At 50.9% G+C, this 25,649-nt stretch overlaps 1 pseudogene; it reads left to right on the top strand.

Moving 5' to 3' along the window:
* Positions 1 to 25,649, top strand: part of LOC115127276 (E3 SUMO-protein ligase PIAS1-like) — a 100,080-nt pseudogene that overhangs the window by 59,026 nt on the left and 15,405 nt on the right.

Below are 25,649 nucleotides of genomic sequence, written 5' to 3'. Positions count from 1 at the left end.
TCTATGCCTCTCTTCCCCCTCTCTCTGTTCATCTCTAGCTCTATGCCTCTCTTCCCCCTCTCCTCTCTTCCCCCTGTTCATCTGTTCATCTCTAGTTCATCTATCTCTGTTCATCTCTAGCTCTTGCCTCTCCCCTCTCTGTTCATCTCTAGCTCTATGCTTCTCTTCCCCCTCTCTCTGTTCATCTCTAGCTCTATGCCTCTCTTCCCCCCTCTCTCTGTTCATCTCTAGCTCTATCTCTAGCCTCTCTTCCCCCTCTCTCTGTTCATCTCTAGCTCTATGCCTCTCTTCCCCCTCTCTCTGTTCATCTCTAGCTCTATGCCTCTCTTCCCCCTCTCTGTTCATCTGTTCATCTCTAGCTCTATCATCTCTCTCTATGCTTCCCCCTCTCTCTGTTCATCTCTAGCTCTATGCCTCTCTTCCCCCTCTCTCTGTTCATCTCTAGCTCTATGCCTCTCTTCCCCTCCCTGTTCATCTCTCTGTTCATCTCTAGCTCTATGCTTCTCTTCCCCCTCTCTCTGTTCATCTCTAGCTCTATGCCTCTCCTTCCCTCTCTGTTCATCTCTAGCTCTATGCCTCTCTTCCCCCTCTCTCTGTTCATCTCTAGCTCTATGCTTCCCCTCTCTCTGTTCATCTCTAGCTCTATGCTTCTCTTCCCCCTCTCTCTGTTCATCTCTAGCTCTATGCCTCGCTTCCCTCTCTCTGTTCATCTCTAGCTCTATGCTTCTCTTCCCCCTCTCTCTGTTCATCTCTAGCTCTATGCCTCTCTTCCCCCTCTCTCTGTTCATCTCTAGCTCTATGCCTCGCTTCCCTCTCTCTGTTCATCTCTAGCTCTATGCTTCTCTTCCCCCTCTCTGTTCATCTCTAGCTCTATGCCTCTCTTCCCCCTCTCTCTGTTCATCTCTAGCTCTATGCCTCTGTTCATCTTAGCTCCCCTCTCTCTGTTCATCTCTAGCTCTATGCCTCTCTCTTCCCCTCTCTCTGTTCATCTCTAGCTCTATGCTTCTCTTCCCCCTCTCTCTGTTCATCTCTAGCTCTATGCTTCTCTTCCCCCTCTCTCTGTTCATCTCTAGCTCTATGCCTCTCTTCCCCCTCTCTGTTCATCTCTAGCTCTATGCCTCTCTTCCCCCCTCTGTTCATCTCTAGCTCTATGCCTCTCTTCCCCCATCTCTCATCTCTAGCTCTATGCCTCTCTTCCCTCTCTCTGTTCATCTCTAGCTCCCTCTTCTCTGTTCATCTCTAGCTCTATGCTCTCTTCCCCCTCTCTGTTCATCTCTCTTCCCCCTCTCTGTTCATCTCTAGCTCTATGCCTCTCTTCCCCTCTCTCTGTTCATCTCTAGCTCTCTGCATCTAGCTCTTCTCCCCTGTTCTCTCTGTTCATCTCTAGCTCTATGCTTCTCTTCCCCCTCTCTGTTCATCTCTAGCTCTATGCTCTCTTCCCCTCTCTCTGTTCATCTCTAGCTCTATGCTTCTCTTCCCTCTCTCTGTTCATCTCTAGCTCCCCCTTCCCCTCTCTGTTCATCTCTAGCTCTATGCCTCTCTTCCCCCTCTCTCTGTTCATCTCTAGCTCTATGCCCTCTCTTCCCCCTCTCTCTGTTCATCTCTCTCTATGCCTCTCTTCCCCCCTCTCTGTTCATCTCTAGCTCTATCTCTCTTCTCCCCTCTCTCTGTTCATCTCTAGCTCTATGCTTCTCTTCCCCCTCTCTCTGTTCATCTCTAGCTCTATGCCTCTCTTCCCCCTCTCTTCATCTCTAGCTCTATGCCTCTCTTCCCCCCTCTCTGTTCATCTCTAGCTCTATGCCTCTCTTCCCCCTCTCTGTTCATCTCTAGCTCTAGCCTCTCTTCCTCTCTGTTCATCTCTCTCTTCTCTTCCCCCCTCTCTGTTCATCTCTAGCTCTATGCTTCTCTTCCCCCCTCTCTGTTCATCTCTAGCTCTATGCTTCTCTTCCCCCTCTCTCTGTTCATCTCTAGCTCTATGCCTCTCTTCCCCCTCTCTGTTCATCTCTAGCTCTGTCTGTTCATCTCTAGCTCTATGCCTCTCTTCCCCCTCTCTGTTCATCTCTAGCTCTATGCCTCTCTCTTCCCCCTCTCTCTGTTCATCTCTAGCTCTCTTCCCCCTCTCTCTGTTCATCTCTAGCTCTATGCCTCTGTTCATCTCTAGCTCTATGCCCCTCTCTCTGTTCATCTCTAGCTCTATGCCTCTCTTCCCCTCTCTCTGTTCATCTCTAGCTCTATGCCTCTCTTCCCCCTCTCTGTTCATCTCTAGCTCTATGCCTCTCTTCCCCCTCTCTCTGTTCATCTCTAGCTCTATGCCTCTCTTCCCCCTCTCTCTGTTCATCTCTAGCTCTATGCCTCTCTTCCCCCTCTCTCTGTTCATCTCTAGCTCTATTTCTTCCCCTCTCTCTGTTCATCTCTAGCTCTATGCTCTCTTCCCCCTCTCTGTTCATCTCTAGCTCTTTGCCTCTCTCTTCCCCCTCTCTCTGTTCATCTCTAGCTCTGTTCATGCCTCTCTTCCCCCTCTCTCTGTTCATCTCTAGCTCTTTGCCTCTCTTCTAGCTCCCCTCTCTCTGTTCATCTCTAGCTCTTTGCCTCTCTTCCCCCCTCTGTTCATCTCAAGCTCTTTGCCTCTCTTCCCCCTCTCTCTGTTCATCTCTAGCTCTATGCCTCTCTCTTCCCCCTCTCTCTTTTCATCTCTAGCTCTTTGCCTCTCTTCCCCCTCTCTCTGTTTCTCCCCTCTCTCTTTTCATCTCTAGCTCTTTGCCTCTCTTCCCCCTCTCTACCCCTCTCTGTTCATCTATAGTTATATTCATTTCTCTCTGTCTATCATTAGCTCTCTTGCCCCCCTCCCTTAACCCCACCCCTCTCTGTTTATTGCTAGTTATCTTGCCCACCCCTCCCCCACTCTCTCTCCCTCTGTCTATCATTAGTGTTCTCTCTCACTCTCTCTCTCTCTCTCTCACTCTTGCATTCCCTGGTTATCGTTGGCTCTGTTTCCCTCCATCTCTCACTCTGTTTATCTCTAGCTGCCTTGTCCTCCCCCCTCTCTGGCTGTGCCTCTCTCTCTCCCACCCCTCCCCCTCTCTGGCTGTGCCTCTCTCTCTCTCTCTCTCTCTCTCTCTCTCTCTCTCTCTCTCTCTCCCACCCCTCCCCTCTCTGGCTGTGCCTCTCTCTCCCATCCCCCACTCTTTATCTTCACCCTGCCTCTCTCTACCCTATCCCAGCTCCCTCCCTCCCTTTCTCTCTTCTCTCCCTCACTCTACCCACTCCCTCCTGCTCTCCTCTCCCTCACTCAATTCAATCTCTCTCTTCTATCCCTCACTCTACACACACACACACACACACACCTCTCTCCCTCACTCTACCCACTCCCTCCCTCTCTCCTCTCCCCTCTACCCACTCCCCCCTCTCCCTCCCTCCTCTACCCACTCCCTCCCTCTCTCCTCTCCCTCCCTCTCTCCTCTCCCTCACTCTACCCACTCCCTCCCTCTCTCCTCTCCCTCACTCAATTCAATTCACTCTCTTTCTTCCCTCCCTCTCTCCTCTCCCTCACTCTACCCACCCCCTCTCCGTCACTCAATTCAATTCACTCCCCTCCCTCCCTCCGTCCCTCACTCTACCCATGCCCTCCCATCCTCCCCCCTCTTGCTTCTCTCCCTCCCTCCCTCCCTCCCCCTCTCGCTCCTCTCCCTCCCCTCTTCAGTCTGTGCAGCAGCCTGTTCTCCTGTTGAAGGCCTGTAATGTCCTGAGTCTTATCAGTACACGTTGTTGGCCTCCAGTTACCCCAGCTCCCCTCTGTAAAGACTGGTTAATGTAGCAACTGAGGACCCGCGCGGCTCTGCTCATTAAATAGGCCACATTCATGTTTGTCGAACTCTAAACTCTTCATCACCAACACCATCATCCTCTGCCAGGGAGCCATGCCTCTGTGTTCATTATGGATATCAATGTGGCATGCATACATTATACATGATTTTAATCACCATATTCTTGGGAAATAATGTAGGACTATTTCAAATTTGATGAGCATTCCATGAATAATAAATATTTCTGAGACTTTCTCCTTTGAATGTTTCTTTGAAAGTCATGAGTAGGAGGGGAGATGTTTGTATTGAAATACAGAGGTGTCCTTTTGTTTTTGTGGATTCAGGGTCTTGTAGACTCCTCATATAGCCTTCCTCAGTGCAGATTGTTGAAAACACATCAAGTACGATTCCTGAAATGTCTCTAAACTCTCTGGTCAAACAAGATGGCTGCCCCCCACCACATCTGGTCAAACAAGATGGCTGCCCCCCACCACATCTGGTCAAACAAGATGGCTGCCCCCCACCACATCTGGTCAAACAAGATGGCTGCCCCCCACCACATCTGGTCAAACAAGATGGCTGCCCCCCACCACATCTGGTCAAACAAGATGGCTGCCCCCCACCACATCTGGTCAAACAAGATGGCTGCCCCCACCCATCTGGTCAAACTGCGCCCCCACCACTTCTGCCACAACAGAGCCCTGAGAAGGTGGCAGATGTGTGAACAGGTTTAAGAGGCCTCTGAAAGGACCTTAACTCAGCTCTTTAAGGGCCAAGGAGGAATTTTTATTGGAATGCACAACGTTGGCGTTACACAACTTCATGTGTTTTGTTTTCATCAACATGGATATTTTCATGACACACCATGCAGACCCCAGAAGGCTGTGACTACACACACACACACACACACAAAGAAACACATCACAATCTTCTCACTAGTCAATACACACCCAATCCCTCAACGCAAACCACCTCTTCACTCAGTAGACAAAACAACACCTGACCTCACTACACTCACAACCTGACCCCCCCCCCCCTTCACTACACACAACCACAACCCGACCCCCCCACCCCTCCCCCTCACTACACACAACCCGACCCCCCCCACACTACACACAACCCCCCCCCCCCCCTCACTACACACAACCCCTCCCCCCACCATCCCCTCCCCCACACACTCTCCTCCAACTCCTCCATTGTGTTCTCCATACATCACCCCCCACACACATCTCTCCTCCAAGCCCACTCCCTTCATGTACACACATCACCCGACAGCATCTCCTCCAAGCCCACTTCTCTTCAATGTGTTCTCCCTACTGAACATCACAACACACCCTCCCCCCCCTCCCCCACTCCGTACATCACCTCACACACACCCCCCTCACTACCCCCCTCCCCCCCACACGAATCTCTCCTCCAAGCCCACTCCTCTTCAATGTTCTCACACACACACAGCATCTCTCCTCCAAGCCCACTCCTCTTCAATGTGTTCTCCATACATCACCTCACACACACACAGCATCTCTCCTCCAAGCCCACTCCTCTTCAATGTGTTCTCCTCCACCTCACACTCTTCACATCTCATCACCTCACACACACACAGCATCTCCTCCTCCAAGCCCACTCACACCACACACACACAGCATCTCTCCTCCAAGCCCACTCCTCTTCAATGTGTTCTCCGTACATCACCTCACATCGCAGTGATGGCTGCCAGGCTGTTCTCCATACATCCTCACACCACCACTCTGCCCACCTCACACACACACAGCATCTCTCCTCCAAGCCATGCTCCTCTTCAATGTGTTCTGTGTACATCACCTCACACACACACAGCATCTCTCCTCCAAGCCCACTTCTTCAATGTGTCTCTGTACATCACCTCACACACACACAGCATCTCCAAGCCCACCTCACACACAACATCTCTCCAAGTAAGGGACAATAAAGGTTCATCACATGGCTGTTGGGGACACACACACAGCATCTCTCTCCAAGCCCCTCCAAGCCCAGTTCTTGGGGTGTTCTCCTCCAAGCCCATCCATCTTCAACCTGTTCTAGTGGAGCATCACATCGCAGTGATGGCTGCCAGGCTGGGAACAGCCACCACTCTGAACTAATACCAGGAAGCATGCTTGTGTGTGTGTGTGTGTGTGGTCTGTGTCGCTGCAGCTAGAGCTCTGAATTTGTTAATTGCTACTGTGTAGAGTAAAGAGGATGGCTGCACAGGTCTCTCAGTATAGGGACAATAAAGGCTCATTATGGCTGTTGGGGAAAGGGAAGTCGATTAGTGAACGGGAGCGGTCTGTTACCGTGATGGAGCTGAACGGAGTGGTCTGATGGAAGGTTCAGTTGTTGGGGGTTGGTATGGCATCCATGGTTACCTGTTACCGTGGTGGAGCTGAACGGAGCGGTCTGTTACCGTGATGGAGCTGAACGGAGTGGTCTGTTACCGTGATGGAGCAGTCTGTTACCGTGGTGGGGCTGAACTGGGCGGTCTGTTACCGTGATGGAGCAGTCTGTTACCGTGGTGGAGCTGAACGGAGCGGTCTGTTACCGTGATGGAGCTGAACGTTAGTGGGGTCTGTTACCGTGGTGGGGCTGAACTGGGCGGTCTGTTACCGTGATGGGGGCTGAACGGAGCGGTCTGTTACCGTGATGGAGCTGAACGGAGTGGTCTGTTACCGTGATGGAGCTGTCTGTTACCGTGGTGGGGCTGAACTGGGCGGTCTGTTACCGTGATGGAGCAGTCTGTTACCGTGGTGGGGCTGAACTGGGCGGTCTGTTACCGTGGTGGGGCTGAACTGGGCGGTCTGTTACCGTGATGGAGCAGTCTGTTACCGTGGTGGGGCTGAACTGGGCGGTCTGTTACCGTGATGGAGCAGTCTGTTACCGTGGTGGGGCTGAACTGGGCGGTCTGTTACCGTGATGGAGCAGTCTGTTACCGTGATGGGGCTGAACGGAGCGGTCTGTTACCGTGATGGAGCTGAACGGAGCGTCTGTTACCGTGATGGAGCAGTCTGTTACCGTGGTGGAGCTGAACGGAGCGGTCTGTTACCGTGATGGAGCAGTCTGTTACCGTGGTGGGGCTGAACTGGGCGGTCTGTTACCGTGGATGGAGCAGTCTGTTACCGTGGTGGGGCTGAACGGAGCGGGTCTGTTACCGTGGATGGAGCTGAACGGAGCGGTCTGTTACCGTGGTGGAGCTGAACGGAACGGTCTGTTACCGTGGTGGAGCTGAACAGGAACGGTCTGTTACTGTGGTGGGGCTGGGCGGTCTGTTACCGTGGTGGGCTGAACGGAGCGGTCTGTTACCGTGGTGGAGCTGAACGGAGCGGTCTGTTACCGTGGTGGAGCAGTCTGTTACCGTGGTGGGGCTGAACGGAGCGGTCTGTTACCGTGGTGGAAGCTGAAGCGGAACGGTCTGTTACCGTGGTGGAGGCTGAACGGAGCGGTCTGTTACCGTGGTGGAGCTGAACGGAGCGGTCTGTTACCGTGATGGAGCAGTCTGTTACCGTGGTGGGGCTGAACTGGGCGGTCTGTTACCGTGGTGGGGCTGAACGGAGCGGTCTGTTACCGTGGTGGAGCTGAACGGAGCGGTCTGTTACCGTGGTGGAGCTGAATGGAGCGGTCTGTTACCGTGGTGGAGCTGAACGGAGCGGTCTGTTACCGTGGTGGAGCTGAACGGAGCGGTCTGTTACCGTGATGGAGCAGTCTGTTACCGTGGTGGGGCTGAACGGAGCGGTCTGTTACCGTGATGGAGCAGTCTGTTACTGTGGTGGGGCTGAACGGGCGGTCTGTTACCGTGGTGGGGCTGAACGGAGCGGTCTGTTACCGTGATGGAGCAGTCTGTTACTGTGGTGGGGCTGAACTGGGCGGTCTGTTACCGTGGTGGGGGCTGAACGGAGCGGTCTGTTACCGTGGTGGAGCTGAACGGAGCGGTCTGTTACCGTGATGGAGCAGTCTGTTACCGTGGTGGGGCTGAAGCAGTCTGTTACCGTGGTGGGGCTGAACGGAGCGGTCTGTTACCATGGTGGAGCTGAACGGAGCGGTCTGTTACCGTGGTGGAGCTGAACGGAGCGGTCTGTTACCGTGATGGAGCAGTCTGTTACTGTGGTGGGGCTGAACTGGGCGGTCTGTTACCGTGGTGGGGCTGAACGGAGCGGTCTGTTACCGTGGTGGAGCTGAACTGGGAGCGGTGGTGTTACCGTGATGGAGCAGTCTGTTACCGTGGTGGGCTGAGCGGAGCGGTCTGTTACCGTGATGGAGCAGTCTGTTACTGTGGTGGGGCTGAACTGGGCGGTCTGTTACCGTGGTGGGGCTGAACGGGGCGGTCTGTTACCGTGGTGGGGCTGAACGGAGCGGTCTGTTACCGTGGTGGAGCTGAACGGAGCGGTCTGTTACCGTGATGGAGCAGTCTGTTACTGTGGTGGGGCTGAACTGGGCGGTCTGTTACCGTGGTGGGGCTGAACGGAGCGGTCTGTTACTGTGGTGGGACTGAACTGGGCGGTCTGTTACCGTGGTGGGGCTGAACGGAGCGGTCTGTTACCGTGGTGGAGCTGAACGGAGCGGTCTGTTACTGTGGTGGAGCTGAACTGGGCGGTCTGTTACCGTGGTGGGGCTGAACTGGGCGGTCTGTTACCGTGGTGGGGCTGAACTGGGCGGTCTGTTACCGTGGTGGGGCTGAACTGGGCGGTCTGTTACCGTGGTGGGGCTGAACTGGGCGGTCTGTTACCGTGGTGGGGCTGAACGGAGCGGTCTGTTACCGTGGTGGAGCTGAACGGAGCAGTCTGTTACCGTGGTGGGGCAGTCTGTTACCGTGGTGGGGCTGAACGGAGCTGTCTGTTACCGTGGTGGGGCTGAACGGAGCGGTCTGTTACTGTGGTGGAGCTGAACGGAGCGGTCTGTTACCGTGATGGAGCAGTCTGTTACCGTGGTGGGGCTGAACTGGGCGGTCTGTTACCGTGATGGAGCAGTCTGTTACCGTGGTGGGGCTGAACTGGGCGGTCTGTTACCGTGGTGGAGCTGAACGGAGCGGTCTGTTACCGTGATGGAGCAGTCTGTTACTGTGGTGGGGCTGAACTGGGCGGTCTGTTACCGTGGTGGAGCTGAACGGAGCGGTCTGTTGCCGTGGTGGGGCTGAACGGAGCGGTCTGTTACTGTGGTGGGGCTGAACTGGGCGGTCTGTTACCGTGGTGGGGCTGAACGGAGCGGTCTGTTACCGTGGTGGAGCTGAACGGAGCGGTCTGTTACCGTGGTGGAGCTGAACTGGGCGGTCTGTTACCGTGGTGGGGCTGAACTGGGCGGTCTGTTACCGTGGTGGGGCTGAACTGGGTGGTCTGTTACCGTGGTGGGGCTGAACTGGGCGGTCTGTTACCGTGGTGGGGCTGAACTGGGCGGTCTGTTACCGTGGTGGGGCTGAACGGAGCGGTCTGTTACCGTGGTGGAGCTGAACGGAGCAGTCTGTTACCGTGGTGGGGCTGAACGGAGCTGTCTGTTACCGTGGTGGGGCTGAACGGAGCGGTCTGTTACCGTGATGGAGCAGTCTGTTACCGTGGTGGGGCTGAACTGGGCGGTCTGTTACCGTGATGGAGCAGTCTGTTACCGTGGTGGGGCTGAACGGAGCGGTCTGTTACCGTGGTGGAGCTGAACGGAACGGTCTGTTACCGTGGTGGGGCTGAACGGAGCTGTCTGTTACCGTGGTGGGGCTGAACGGAGCGGTCTGTTACCGTGATGGAGCAGTCTGTTACCGTGGTGGGGCTGAACTGGGCGGTCTGTTACCGTGATGGAGCAGTCTGTTACCGTGGTGGGGCTGAACGGAGCGGTCTGTTACCGTGGTGGAGCTGAACGGAACGGTCTGTTACCGTGGTGGAGCTGAACGGAACGGTCTGTTACCGTGGTGGAGCTGAACTGGAGCGGTCTGTTACCGGTGATGGGGCTGGAGCTGAACGGAACGGTCTGTTACCGTGGTGGAGCTGAACTGGACGGTCTGTTACCGTGGTGGAGCTGAACAGTCTGATACCATGATGGGGCTGAACGGAGCAGTCTGTTACCGTGGTGGAGCTGAACTGGGCGGTCTGTTACCGTGATGGAGCAGTCTTACCGTGATGGAGCAGTCTGTTACCGTGGTGTAGCTGAACGGAGCGGTCTGTTACCGTGGTGGAGCAGTCTTACCGTGATGGAGCTGTCTGTTACCGTGGTGTAGCTGAACGGAGCGGTCACAGTGAGAGGAGCTAAACCGTTTTGGCTACTTTCTGTGAGTGATTAGTACCAGATCTCGTGTGTCTGTGTCTGTGTGAGCGTGTGTGTATTGTAATGTATAAAACAATGGGATGATGCCACTGACTAGCTAATAGACTCCAGCTGGTCTTTGCTCCACTGAAGAACTAGAACTCTCATCTCCTCCTCTTAGCCAGTACTGACTCCAGAACAGATTCTCCCTAGCATATAGTCCCTGTCATCTCCTCCTCTTAGCCAGTACTGACTCCAGAACAGATTCTCCCTAGCTTGTAGTTCCCTCTCATCACCTCCTCTAAGCCAGAACTGACTCCAGAACACATTCACCCCAGAAAGAAAAGGTACAGATGTGAGCCCACTCTCCTTTTACCATAAGAGCTGATCTAGGAACAGTGTTTGCCATGCTTTTGCTGTCAGAAGCAGCCGTCCGGTATAGATCTAATAGATGGAGGTGTGTGTGTGTTAACCCTTTGCCTTTCCACCAGTAACGTAGAAACACACCAGATCTGGGGGGGGGGGCGCGTGAGGGAAAGAGAGAGAGAGAGAGGGCGGGAAGAGAGAAAATAACAGTCTATTTATAGCCTGGGCGCCCGGGAGGAAGAAGACCATTGTTAGGAGCCAACTGCTGCACTCGAGGATCACATGGATGCTTGTATTCTTTCTACCATCTAGTATTGTAGCAGACTGGGGGCTGTGGTAAATCCACCTCACACTCCTTCTCATCTCTAATTGCACCCCAGGTGGTGGGAAGAGAAACACAGACCCATTTTGATAGACAGGTGGTGAAAAACAGATTGTTCTCCGTTAATGCAGATGAGTTGGGGAACCTGGTGGTTGGGCCTTGGGAATCGTCTAGGGGGGGGGGTCTTCTTGGTTGGTCCCCCCCCCCCCCCACATCATCCTAAACGGAAAGTAATTACCACCGTCAAGAGTTCCCTCATATTACTCTGTGATCATTTACCTCGTGGGTGTGTGTGTGTGGGGGTGTGTGGGGGGGGTGTATGTGTGTGTGTGGGGGGTGTGTGTGTGGGGGGGTGGAATCAAAAGGAAGCCAGGAAGGAGGGTGGAATCAAAAGGAAGCAGACCGCGTGTATGGCGTTGTGGGGGTGAGCAGTTTGCTGATGTCAACCTTGTGAACAGAGTGCCCCATGGTGGAGTTATGGTATGGGGCAGGCATGAGCTACGGACAACGAACACAATTGCATTTTATCAATAGCTGTTTTAATGCAAAGAGATAGCGAGTTGAGATCCTGAGGCCCATTGTCGTGCTATTCATTCTCCTCCATCACCTCACGTTTCAGCATGATAACGCACAGCCCCATGTCGCAAGGATCTGTACACCATTCCTGGAAGCTGAAAATGACCCAGTTCTTCCATGGCCTGCATACTCACCAGACGTCACCCATTGAGCATGTTTGGGATGCTCTGTATCCACGTGTACGACAGCGTGTACAATATCCAGCTACTTCGCACAGCCATTGAAGAGGAGTGGTACAACATTCCACAGGCCACAATCAACAGCCCGATCAACTGCGAAGGAGACGAGACACACACACACACACGCTTACCAGACACACACACACACACACGCTTACCAGACACACACACACACACGCTTACCAGACACACACACACACACGCTTACCAGACACACACACACACGCTCACCAGACACACACACACACGCTCACCAGACACACACACACACACACACACACACACACACACGACACACACCACACGCTCACCACACACACACACGCTCACCAGACACACACACACACGCTCACCAGACACACACACAAACACACACACACACGCTCACCAAACACACACACACACGCTCACCAGACACACACACACACGCTCACCAGACACACACACACACACACGCTCACCAGACACACACACACACACACGCTCACCAGACACACACGCTCACCAGACACACACACACACACACGCTCACCAGACACACACACACACACACGCTTACCAGACACACACACACACACGCTCACCAGACACACACACTTCTGGCACCAGGGAGGAACCAGGCTCTGAGGCTGGGTGGCCAGTCCTCTTCTGGCTCATCCAGGGTAGGGAGGAACCAGGCTCTGTCAGGGCACAAAGTCCTCTTCTGGCTGAACCGGGTAGGGAGGAACCAGGCTCTGAGGGGTGGCCAGTCCTCTTCTGGCTGTGCCGGGTAGGGAGGAACCAGGCTCTGAGGGTGGCCAGTCCTCTTCTGGCCATGCAGGAATCTCGGAAGTAGAAGAACCAGGCTCTGAGGGGTGGCCAGTCCTCTTCTGGCTGTGCCGGGTAGGGAGGAACCAGGCTCTGAGGGGTGGCCAGTCCTCTTCTGGCTGTGCCGGGTAGGGAGGAACCAGGCTCTGAGGGGTGGCCAGTCCTCTTCTGGCTGTGCCGGGTGGAATTGATAAGAGTACATGGCCATAAAGGCCAAATTGTTTTTCTGATTGTTCACTGTCCTCTACAGTTCCCTCACTTATCACTAACCAGTACCTCCTATTCTCACTCTCTCCCGCTCTGAGGCCTCTGTCTCAATTTCTACTCTGTCGATGATTCTCTCTCACCCTCTCCTCGCCCTCTCTCTCTCGCCCAGCTCTCTCTCAGCCCCTCTCTCTTGAAAACCCTCTGTGTTTCTCTCTCTCTCTCTCTAACTCTCTGTGAAGCCATCCTCTCCCTCTGTCTCCCGCTCCTCTCTCCCTCTGTGTCTCTCTCTCTCTCCTCTCACTCTCCTCTCTCTCTCTCTGTTCAATCTCTGTTTCTCTCTCTCTCTCCCTCTTTTCAGCTCTCTCTCTCTCTCCCTCTGTGTTTTCTCTCTAGAGAAGCTCTCAGGCTCTCTCTCTCTCTCTCTCTCTCTCTGCTCTCTCTCTCTCTCGAACTCTTTCCCTCTGTGTTTCTCTCTCTGCAGCATCGGACAACAGCCAGCGGTTTCAGGAAAACCAGGCACTGACGGGCAGCAAGTCCAACAGATTAGCAGCTCAATGTAAGAGACAGGCTCTCAAACCCTCTGCTCTACCATAGGGAGGAACCAGGCCAACGTGGCCCTGCCTACCCTCTACCCTACAATGTACCCTATACTACCATGCATCCTACCAACGCCAGTCCCTACCTATCCTCTACCCTACCAATGAACCAGGCCTAGGGTGGCCACCGTCTCTGGCCTACCATAGGGAGGAACCCTAGGCTACCAACGTGGCCTCCTACCTACCCTCTGCCCTACCAACGTACCCTACCACTTTCTACCCTACCATGTACTCTATCTACCATGTGCCCTGGGACCAACCGTACCCTACCTACCATCTACCCTACCATGTACCCTACCTACCCTCTACCCTACCAACGGACCCTACCTACCCTCTACCCTACCTACCCTCTACCCTACCATGTACTCTATACTACCATGTACCCTACCAACGTACCTTACCTACCCTCTATCCTACCATGTACCTTATACTGCCATGTACCCTACTTACCCTCTACCCTACCATATATACTTTACTACCATGTACCCTACCAACGTACCTTACCCACCCTCTATCCTACCATGTACCCTACCTACCTCTCTACCCTACCAATGTACCCTATACTACCATGTACCCTACCAACCCTCTACCCTACCAGCGTACTCTATACTACCATGTACCCTACCAACCGTCTACCCTACCAACCCTCTACCCTACCATATACACTTGACTACCATGTACTCTATACTACCATGTACACTACCAACCCTCTACCCTACCATATACACTTGACTACCATGTACTCTATACTACCATGTACCCTACCAACCCTCTACCCCACCATGTACCCTACCAACCATCTACCCTACCATGTACCCTGCCAACCCTCTACCCTACCATGTACCCTACCAACCCTGCCTACCCTACCATGTACCCTACCAACCCTCTACCCTGCCATGTACCCTACCAACCCTCTACCCTACCATGTACCCTACCAACCCTCTACCCTACCATGTACCCTGCCAACCCTCTACCCTACCATGTACCCTACCAAACCCTCTACCCTACCATGTACCCTACCAACCCTACCTACCCTACCATGTACCCTACCAACCCTCTACCCTACCATGTACCCTATCAACCCTCTACCCTACCAACCCTCTACCCTACCAACGTACCCTACCTACCATCTACCCTACCAACGTGCCCTACCACCCTCTACCCTACCATGTACCCTACCAACTGCCTCTACCCTACTACCTCTACCCTACCAACCCTCTACCCTACCATGTACCCTACCAACCCTCTACCCTGCCATGTACCCTACCAACCCTCTACCCTACCATGTACCCTACCAACCCTCTACCCTTGCCATGTACCCTACCAACCCTCTACCCTACCATGTACCCTACCAACCCTCTACCCTACCATGTACCCTACCAACCCTCTACCCTACCAACCCTCTACCCTGCCATGTACCCTACCAACCCTCTACCCTACCATGTACCCTGCCTACCCTCTACCCTACCAACCCTCAACCCTACCATGTACCCTACCAACCCTCTAACTACCATGTACCTCTATACTACCATGTACCCTACCAACCCTCTACCCTACCATGTACCCTACTACCATCTACCCTACCAACGTACCCTACCATGTACCCTACCAACCCCCTCTACCAACCCTACCATGTACCCTACCAACCCTCTACCCTGCCATGTACCCTACCAACCCTCTACCCTACCATGTACCCTACCAACCCTCTACCCTGCCAACCCCCAACCCTCTACCCTACCATGTACCCTACCAACCCTCTACCCTACCATGTACCCTACCAACCCTCTACCCTACCATGTACCCTACCAACCCTCTACCCTACCAACCCTCTACCCTACCACGTACCCTACCAACCCTCTACCCTACCATGTACCCTACCATGTACCCTACCATCTACCCTACCAACGCCTCTCTACCAACCATCTACCCTACCATGTACCTCTACCAACTACCTCTACCCTACCAACCCTCTACCTCTACCTACCATGTACCCTACCAACCCTCTACCCTGCCATGTACCCTACCAACCCTCTACCCTACCATGTACCCTACCAACCCTCTACCCTGCCATGTACCCTACCAACCCTCTACCCTACCATGTACCCTACCAACCCTCTACCCTACCATGTACCCTACCAACGCTACCTACCCTACCAACCCTCTACCCTGCCATGTACCCTACCAACCCTCTACCCTACCAACGTACTCTATACTACCATGTACCCTACCAACCCTCTACCCTACCAATGTACCCTATACTACCATGTACCCTACCAACCCTCTACCCTACCAGCGTACTCTATACTACCATGTACCCTACCAACCGTCTACCCTACCAACCCTCTACCCTACCATATACACTTGACTACCATGTACTCTATACTACCATGTACACTACCAACCCTCTACCCTACCATATACACTTGACTACCATGTACTCTATACTACCATGTACCCTACCAACCCTCTACCCCACCATGTACCCTACCAACCATCTACCCTACCATGTACCCTGCCAACCCTCTACCCTACCAACCCTCTACCCTACCATGTACCCTACCAACCCTCTACTCTACCATGTACCCTACCAACCCTCTAACATACCAACCGTCTATACTACCATGTACCCTACCAACCCTCTACCCTACCATGTACCCTACCATGTACCCTACCAACCCTCTACCCTACAACCCTCTACCCTACCAACGTACCCTACCAACCCTCTACCCTACCAACGTACCCTATCAACCCTCTACCCTACCATGTACCCTACCAACCCTCTACCCTACCATGTACCCTACCAACCCTCTACCCTGCCATGTACCCTACCAACCCTCTACCCTGCCATGTACCCTACCAACCCTCTACCCTGCCATGTACCCTGCCAACCCTCTACCCTACCATGTACCCTACCAACCCTCTACCCTACCATGTACCCTACCAACCCTCTACCCTACCATGTACCCTACCAACCCTCTACCCTACAACCCTCTACCCTACCAACGTACCCTACCAACCCTCTACCCTACCATGTACCCTACCAACCCTCTACCCTACCAACGTACCCTACCAACCCTCTACCCTACCATGTACCCTACCAACCCTCTACCCTACCAACCCTCTACCCTACCATGTACCCTACCAACCCTCTACCCTGCCATGTACCCTACCAACCCTCTACCCTACCATGTACCCTACCAACCCTCTACCCTGCCATGTACCCTACCAACCCTCTACCCTACCATGTACCCTACCAACCCTCTACCCTACCATGTACCCTACCAACCCTCTACCCTACCAACCCTCTACCCTGCCATGTACCCTACCAACCCTCTACCCTACCATGTACCCTACCAACCCTCTACCCTACCATGTACCCTACCAACCCTCTACCCTACCATGTACCCTACCAACCCTCTACCCTGCCATGTACCCTACCAACTCTCTACCCTACCATGTACCCTACCAACCCTCTACCCTGCCATGTACCCTACCAACTATCTACCCTACCAACCCTCTACCCTACCATGTACCCTACCAACCCTCTACCCTACCATGTACCCTACCAACCCTCTACCCTACCATGTACCCTACCAACCCTCTACCCTGCCATGTACCCTACCAACCCTCTACCCTGCCATGTACCCTGCCAACCCTCTACCCTACCATGTACCCTACCAACCCTCTACCCTACCAATGTACCCTACCAACCCTCTACCCTACCATGTACCCTACCAACCCTCTACCCTACCATGTACCCTACCAACCCTCTACCCTACCATGTACCCTACCAACCCTCTACCCTGCCATGTACCCTACCAACCCTCTACCCTGCCATGTACCCTACCAACCCTCTACCCTACCATGTACCCTACCAACCCTCTACCCTACCATGTACCCTACCAACCCTCTACCCTACCATGTACCCTACCAACCCCCTCTACCCTACCAACCCTCTACCCTGCCATGTACCCTGCCAACCCTCTACCCTACCAACCCTCTACCCTACCATGTACCCTACCAACCCTCTACCCTACCATGTACCCTACCAACCCTCTACCCTACCAACCCTCTACCCTACCATGTACCCTACCAACCCTCTACCCTACCATGTACCCTACCAACCCTCTACCCTGCCATGTACCCTACCAACCCTCTACCCTACCATGTACCCTACCAACCCTCTACCCTGCCATGTACCCTACCAACTATCTACCCTACCAACCCTCTACCCTACCATGTACCCTACCAACCCTCTACCCTACCATGTACCCTACCAACCCTCTACCCTGCCATGTACCCTACCAACCCTCTACCCTGCCAACCCTACCAACCCTCTACCCTGCCATGTACCCTACCAACCCTCTACCCTACCATGTACCCTACCAACCCTCTACCCTGCCATGTACCCTACCAACCCTCTACCCTATCAACCCTCTACCCTACCATGTACCCTACCAACCCTCTACCCTACCATGTACCCTACCAACCCTCTACCCTGCCATGTACCCTACCAACCCTCTACCCTACCATGTACCCTACCAACCCTCTACCCTACCATGTACCCTACCAACCCTCTACCCTGCCATGTACCCTACCAACCCTCTACCCTACCAACCCTCTACCCTACCATGTACCCTACCAACCCTCTACCCTACCAACCCTCTACCCTACCATGTACCCTACCAACCCTCTACCCTACCATGTACCCTACCAACCCTCTACCCTACCAACCCTCTACCCTGCCATGTACCCTGCCAACCCTCTACCCTACCATGTACCCTACCAACCCTCCACCCTACCATGTACCCTACCAACCCTCTACCCTGCCATGTACCCTACCAACCCTCTACCCTGCCATGTACCCTACCAACCCTCTACCCTACCAACCCTCTACCCTACCATGTACCCTACCAACCCTCTACCCTACCATGTAGAACCCTGTTCAACCTTCTACCCTACCAACCCTCTACCCTGCCATATACCCTGCCAACCCTCTACCCTACCAACCACCTATACCAAGGTCCCTCAAATATATCCTGCCATGTACCCTACCAACTCTACCCTACTATGTAGGTCCTGATCAATATATATCCTCCCACTATACTACAACCACTATGTAGGTACCATCCCTACCTCCCCTCTACCCACCATATACCCTACAACCCTCTACCCTATGCCATGTCCTGACCAATATATATCCTACCATATACCCTACCAACCCTATGTAGGTCCCCTCAATATATACCCTACCAACCCTTTAACAACCACTGTGTAGGTCAGGGACATCAATAAATGTGACTTCACAGTACAAGTTCAATCTACGGTAGGTCCTGATCAATACTTATCCTCTTCTACTATACTACAACCACTATGTAGGTCCTGATCAATATATATCCTCCCACTATACTACAACAACCACTATGTAGGTCCTGATCAATATATATCCTCCCACTATACTATCAATATATATCCTCCCACTATATTACAACCACTATGTAGGTCCTGATCAATATATATCCTCCCACTATACTACAACCACTATGTAGGTCCTGATCAATATATATCCTCCCACTATACTACAACCACTATGTAGGTCCTGATCAATATATATCCTCCCACTATACTACAACCACTATGTAGGTCCTGATCAATATATATCCTCCCACTATACTACAACCACTATGTAGGTCCTGATCAATATATATCCTGATCAATATATATCCTCCCACTATACTACAACCACTATGTAGGTCCTGATCAATATATATCCTCCCACTATACTACAACCACTATGTAGGTCCTGATCAATATATATCCTCCCACTATACTACAACCACTATGTAGGTCCTGATCAATATATATCCTCCCACTATACTACAACCACTATGTAGGTCCTGATCAATATATATCCTGATCAATATATATCCTCCCACTATACTACTTTTTATTTTTTATTTTATTTCACCTTTATTTAACCAGGTAAGCTAGTTGAGAACAAGTTCTCATTTGCAACTGCGACCTGGCCAAGATAAAGCATAGCAGTGTGAACAGACAACACAGAGTTACACATGGAGTAAACAATTAACAAGTCAATAACACAGTAGAAAAAAAGGGGGAGTCTATATACATTGTGTGCAAAAGGCATGAGGAGGTAGGCGAATAATTACAATTTTGCAGATTAACACTGGAGTGATAAATGATCAGATGGTAGAGATATTGGTGTGCAAAAGAGCAGAAAAGTAAATAAATAAAAGCAGTATGGGGATGAGGTAGGTGAAAAAGGGTGGGCTATTTACCAATAGTCTATGTACAGCTGCAGCGATCGGTTAGCTGCTCAGATAGCAGATGTTTGAAGTTGGTGAGGGAGATAAGTCTCCAACCTCAGCGATTTTTGCAATTCGTTCCAGTCACAGGCAGCAGAGTACTGGAACGAAAGGCGGCCAAATGAGGTGTTGGCTTTAGGGATGATCAGTGAGATACACCTGCTGGAGCGCGTGCTACGGATGGGTGTTGCCATCGTGACCAGTGAACTGAGATAAGGCAGAGCTTTACCTAGCATGGACTTGTAGATGACCTGGAGCCAGTGGGTCTGGCGACGAATATGTAGCGAGGGCCAGCCGACTAGAGCATACAAGTCGCAGTGGTGGGTGGTATAAGGTGCCTTAGTGAGTGACAAAACGGATGGCACTGTGATAAACTGCATCCAGTTTGCTGAGTAGAGTGTTGGAAGCAATTTTGTAGATGACATCGCCAAAGTCGAGGATCGGTAGGATAGTCAGTTTTACTAGGGTAAGTTTGGCGGTGTGAGTGAAGGAGGCTTTGTTGCGGAATAGAAAGCCGACTCTTGATTTGATTTTCGATTGGAGATGTTTGATATGAGTCTGGAAGGAGAGTTTACAGTCTAGCCAGACACCTAGGTACTTATAGATGTCCACATATTCAAGGTCGGAACCATCCAGGGTGGTGATGCTGGTCAGGCGTGCGGGTGCAGGCAGCGAACGGTTGAAAAGCATGCATTTGGTTTTACTAGCGTTTAAGAGCAGTTGGAGGCCACGGAAGGAGTGTTGTATGGCATTGAAGCTTGTTTGGATATTAGATAGCACAGTGTCCAAGGACGGGCCGGAAGTATATAGAATGGTGTCGTCTGCGTAGAGGTGGATCAGGGAATCGCCCGCAGCAAGAGCAACATCATTGATATATACAGAGAAAAGAGTCGGCTCGAGAATTGAACCCTGTGGCACCCCCATAGAGACTGCCAGAGGACCGGACAGCATGCCCTCCGATTTGACACACTGAACTCTGTCTGCAAAGTAATTGGTGAACCAGGCAAGGCAGTCATCCGAAAAACCGAGGCTACTGAGTCTGCCGATAAGAATATGGTGATTGACAGAGTCGAAAGCCTTGGCAAGGTCGATGAAGACGGCTGCACAGTACTGTCTTTTATCGATGGCGGTTATGATATCGTTTAGTACCTTGAGCGTGGCTGAGGTGCACCCGTGACCGGCTCGGAAACCAGATTGCACAGCGGAGAAGGTACGGTGGGATTCGAGATGGTCAGTGACCTGTTTGTTGACTTTGCTTTCGAAGACCTTAGATAGGCAGGGCAGGATGGATATAGGTCTGTAACAGTTTGGGTCCAGGGTGTCTCCCCCTTTGAAGAGGGGGATGACTGCGGCAGCTTTCCAATCCTTGGGGATCTCAGACGATATGAAAGAGAGGTTGAACAGGCTGGTAATAGGGGTTGCGACAATGGCGGCAGATAGTTTCAGAAATAGAGGGTCCAGATTGTCAAGCCCAGCTGATTTGTACGGGTCCAGGTTTTGCAGCTCTTTCAGAACATCTGCTATCTGGATTTGGGTAAAGGAGAACCTGGAGAGGCTTGGGCGAGTAGCTGCGGGGGGGGGGGCGGAGCTGTTGGCCGAGGTTGGAGTAGCCAGGCGGAAGGCGGCATGGCCAGCCGTTGAGAAATGCTTGTTGAAGTTTTCGATAATCATGGATTTATCGGTGGTGACCGTGTTACCTAGCCTCAGTGCAGTGGGCAGCTGGGACGAGGTGCTCTTGTTCTCCATGGACTTCACAGTGTCCCAGAACTTTTTGGAGTTGGAGCTACAGGATGCAAACTTCTGCATGAAGAAGCTGGCCTTAGCTTTCCTGACTGACTGCGTGTATTGTTTCCTGACTTCCCTGAACAGTTGCATATCGCGGGGACTATTCGATGCTATTGCAGTCCGCCACAGGATGTTTTTGTGCTGGTCGAGGGCAGTCAGGTCTGGAGTGAACCAAGGGCTGTATCTGTTCTTAGTTCTGCATTTTTTGAACGGAGCATGCTTATCTAAAATGGTGAGGAAGTTACTTTTAAAGAATGACCGGGCATCCTCAACTGACGGGATGAGGTCAATGTCCTTCCAGGATACCCGGGCCAGGTCGATTAGAAAGGCCTGGCCTGAAGTGTTTTAGGGAGCGTTTGACAGTGATGAGGGGTGGTCGTTTGACTGCGGATACAGGCAATGAGGCAGTGATCGCTGAGATCCTGGTTGAAGACAGCGGAGGTGTATTTGGAGGGCCAGTTGGTCAGGATGGCGTCTATGAGGGTGCCCTTGTTTACAGAGTTAGGGTTGTACCTGGTGGGTTCCTTGATGATTTGTGTGAGATTGAGGGCATCTAGCTTAGATTGTAGGACTGCCGGGGTGTTAAGCATATCCCAGTTTAGGTCACCTAACAGAACAAACTCTGAAGCTAGATGGGGGGGTGATCAATTCACAAATGGTGTCCAGGGCACAGCTGGGAGCTGAGGGGGGTCTGTAGCAGGCGGCAACAGTGAGAGACTTATTTCTGGAGAGAGTTATTTTCAAAATTAGTAGTTCGAACTGTTTGGGTATGGACCTGGAAAGTATGACATTACTTTGCAGGCTATCTCTGCAGTAGACTACAACTCCTCCCCCTTTGGCAGTTCTATCTTGACGGAAGATGTTATAGTTGGGTATGGAAATCTCAGAATTTTTGGTGGCCTTCCTGAGCCAGGATTCAGACACGGCAAGGACATCAGGGTTAGCAGAGTGTGCTAAAGCAGTGAGTAAAACAAACTTAGGGAGGAGGCTTCTGATGTTGACATGCATGAAACCAAGGCTTTTTCGATCACAGAAGTCAACAAATGAGGGTGCCTGGGGACATGCAGGGCCTGGGTTTACTACAACCTCTATATAGGTCCTGATCAATATATATCCTCCCACTATACTACAACCACTATGTAGGTCCTGATCAATATATATCCTCCCACTATACTACAATCACTATATAGGTCCTGATCAATATATATCCTCCCACTATACTACAACCACTATGTAGGTCCTGATCAATATATATCCTCCCACTATACTACAACCACTATGTAGGTCCTGATTAATATATATCCTGATCAATATATATCCTCCCACTATATTACAACCACTATGTAGGTCCTGATCAATATATATCCTCCCACTATACTACAACCACTATGTAGGTCCTGATCAATATATATCCTCCCACTATACTACAACCACTATGTAGGTCCTGATCAATATATATCCTCCCACTATACTACAACCACTATGTAGGTCCTGATCAATATATATCCTCCCACTATACTACAACCACTATGTAGGTCCTGATCAATATATATCCTCCCACTATACTACAACCACTATGTAGGTCCTGATCAATATATATCCTCCCACTATACTACAACCACTATGTAGGTCCTGATCAATATATATCCTCCCACTATACTACAACCACTATGTAGGTCCTGATCAATATATATCCTGATCAATATATATCCTCCCACTATACTACAACCACTATGTGGATGTTACCATGCTTTATACTAGACAGAGGAAGTGACTGTTACCATGATTTATACTAGACAGAGGAAGTGACTGTTACCATGATTTATACTAGACAGAGGAAGTGACTGTTACCATGATTTATACTAGACAGAGGAAATGGCTGTTACCATGATTTATACTAGACAGAGGAAATGGCTGTTACCATGATTTATACTAGACAGAGAAAGTTGCTGTTACCATGATTTATACTAGACAGAGGAAGTGACTGTTACCATGATTTATACTAGACAGAGGAAATGGCTGTTACCATGATTTATACTAGACAGAGGAAATGACTGTTACCATGATTTATACTAGACAGAGGAAGTGACTGTTACCATGATTTATACTAGACAGAGGAAATGGCTGAAAATGGAAATTACTGTTACCATGATTTATACTAGACAGAGGAAATGGCTGTTACCATGATTTATACTAGACAGAGGAAATGGCTGAAAATGGAAATTACTGTTACCATGCTTTATACTAGACAGAGGAAGTGACTGTTACCATGATTTATACTAGACAGAGGAAGTGACTGTTACCATGATTTATACTAGACAGAGGAAATGGCTGAAAATGGAAATTACTGTTACCATGATTTATACTAGACAGAGGAAATGGCTGTTACCATGATTTATACTAGACAGAGGAAATGGCTGAAAATGGAAATTACTGTTACCATGCTTTATACTAGACAGAGGAAATGGCTGTTACCATGATTTATACTAGACAGAGGAAGTGACTGTTACCATGATTTATACTAGACAGACGAAGTGACTGTTACCATGATTTATACTAGACAGAGGAAGTGACTGTTACCATGATTTATACTAGACAGAGGAAATGACTGTTACCATGATTTATACTAGACAGAGGAAGTGACTGTTACCATGATTTATACTAGACAGAGGAAATGGCTGAAAATGGAAATGACTGTTACCATGATTTATACTAGACAGAGGAAATGGCTGTTACCATGATTTATACTAGACAGAGGAAATGGCTGAAAATGGAAATTACTGTTACCATGATTTATACTAGACAGAGGAAATGGCTGTTACCATGATTTATACTAGACAGAGGAAATGTCTGAAAATGGAAATTACTGTTACCATGCTTTATACTAGACAGAGGAAATGGCTGTTACCATGATTTATACTAGACAGAGGAAATGGCTGAAAATGGAAATTACTGTTACCATGATTTATACTAGACAGAGGAAATGGCTGTTATCATGATTTATACTAGACAGAGGAAATGGCTGAAAATTACTGTTACCATGCTTTATACTAGACAGAGGAAGTTACTGTTACCATGATTTATACTAGACAGAGGAAGTGACTGTTACCATGCTTTATACTAGACAGAGGAAATGGCTGTTACCATGATTTAGACTGGACAGAGGAAGTGACTGTTACCATGATTTAGACTGGACAGAGGAAGTGACTGTTACCATGATTTATACTAGACAGAGGAAATGGCTGTTACCATGATTTAGACTGGACAGAGGAAGTGACTGTTACCATGATTTATACTAGACAGAGGAAGTGACTGTTACCATGATTTATACTAGACAGAGGAAATGGCTGTTACCATGATTTAGACTGGACAGAGGAAGTGACTGTTACCATGATTTATACTAGACAGAGGAAGTGACTGTTACCATGATTTATACTAGACAGAGGAAATGGCTGTTACCATGATTTAGACTGGACAGAGGAAGTGACTGTTACCATGATTTATACTCGACAGAGGACATGGCTGTTCTCAGTGCTAGCTGTGATCTAAGGCTCTGCGTCTCAGTGCTAGCTGTGGTCTAAGGCTCTGCATCTCAGTGCTAGCTGTGGTCTGAGGCTCTGTATCTCAGTGCTAGCTGTGGTCTAAGGCTCTGCGTCTCAGTGCTAGCTGTGGTCTAAGGCTCTGCGTCTCAGTGCTAGCTGTGGTCTAAGGCTCTGCGTCTCAGTGCTAGCTGTGGTCTAAGGCTCTGCGTCTCAGTGCTAGCTGTGGTCTAAGGCTCTGCGTCGCAGTGCTAGCTGTGGTCTAAGGCTCTGCGTCTCAGTGCTAGCTGTGGTCCAAGGCTCTGCGTCTCAGTGCTAGCTGTGGTCTAAGGTTATGCGTCTCAGTGCTAGCTGTGGTCTAAGGCTCTGCGTCTCAGTGCTAGCTGTGGTCTAAGGCTATGCGTCTCAGTGCTAGCTGTGCCACTAGATTCTGGGTGAGATTCTGGATGAGACGAGACTAACTACCAATTGGATACCACGGAATTGGGGAGAAAAATACAAATATATATATATTTTTTAATAAATTGCTCATTGTCAGGTAAAATTGCCGTACTAAAATGTTCCGAAGATAATTCCCACCAGAAGGCGAAATTATTTTGAAAAATGTTGGTTGCAATGAGGGTGGAAACATAACCCTGACATCTGTCTTAGGGGGTGGAAACAACCCCGACATCCGTCTTAGGGGGTGGAAACATAACCCTGACATCTGTCTTAGGGGGTGGAAACATAACCCTGACATCTGTCTTAGGGAGGGGTTAGGGGGTGGAAACATAACCCTGACATCTGTCTTAGGGGGTGGAAACAACCCCGACATCCGTCTTAGGGGGTGGAAACATAACCCTGACATCTGTCTTAGGGGGTGGAAACAACCCCGACATCCATCTTAGGGGGTGGAAACATAACCCTGACATC

Source organism: Oncorhynchus nerka, linkage group LG27 (assembly GCF_034236695.1).
Source record: "Oncorhynchus nerka isolate Pitt River linkage group LG27, Oner_Uvic_2.0, whole genome shotgun sequence".
In the NCBI taxonomy this organism is placed as follows: Eukaryota; Metazoa; Chordata; class Actinopteri; order Salmoniformes; family Salmonidae; genus Oncorhynchus; species Oncorhynchus nerka.
This window is presented reverse-complemented; position numbering and strand designations above follow the sequence as displayed.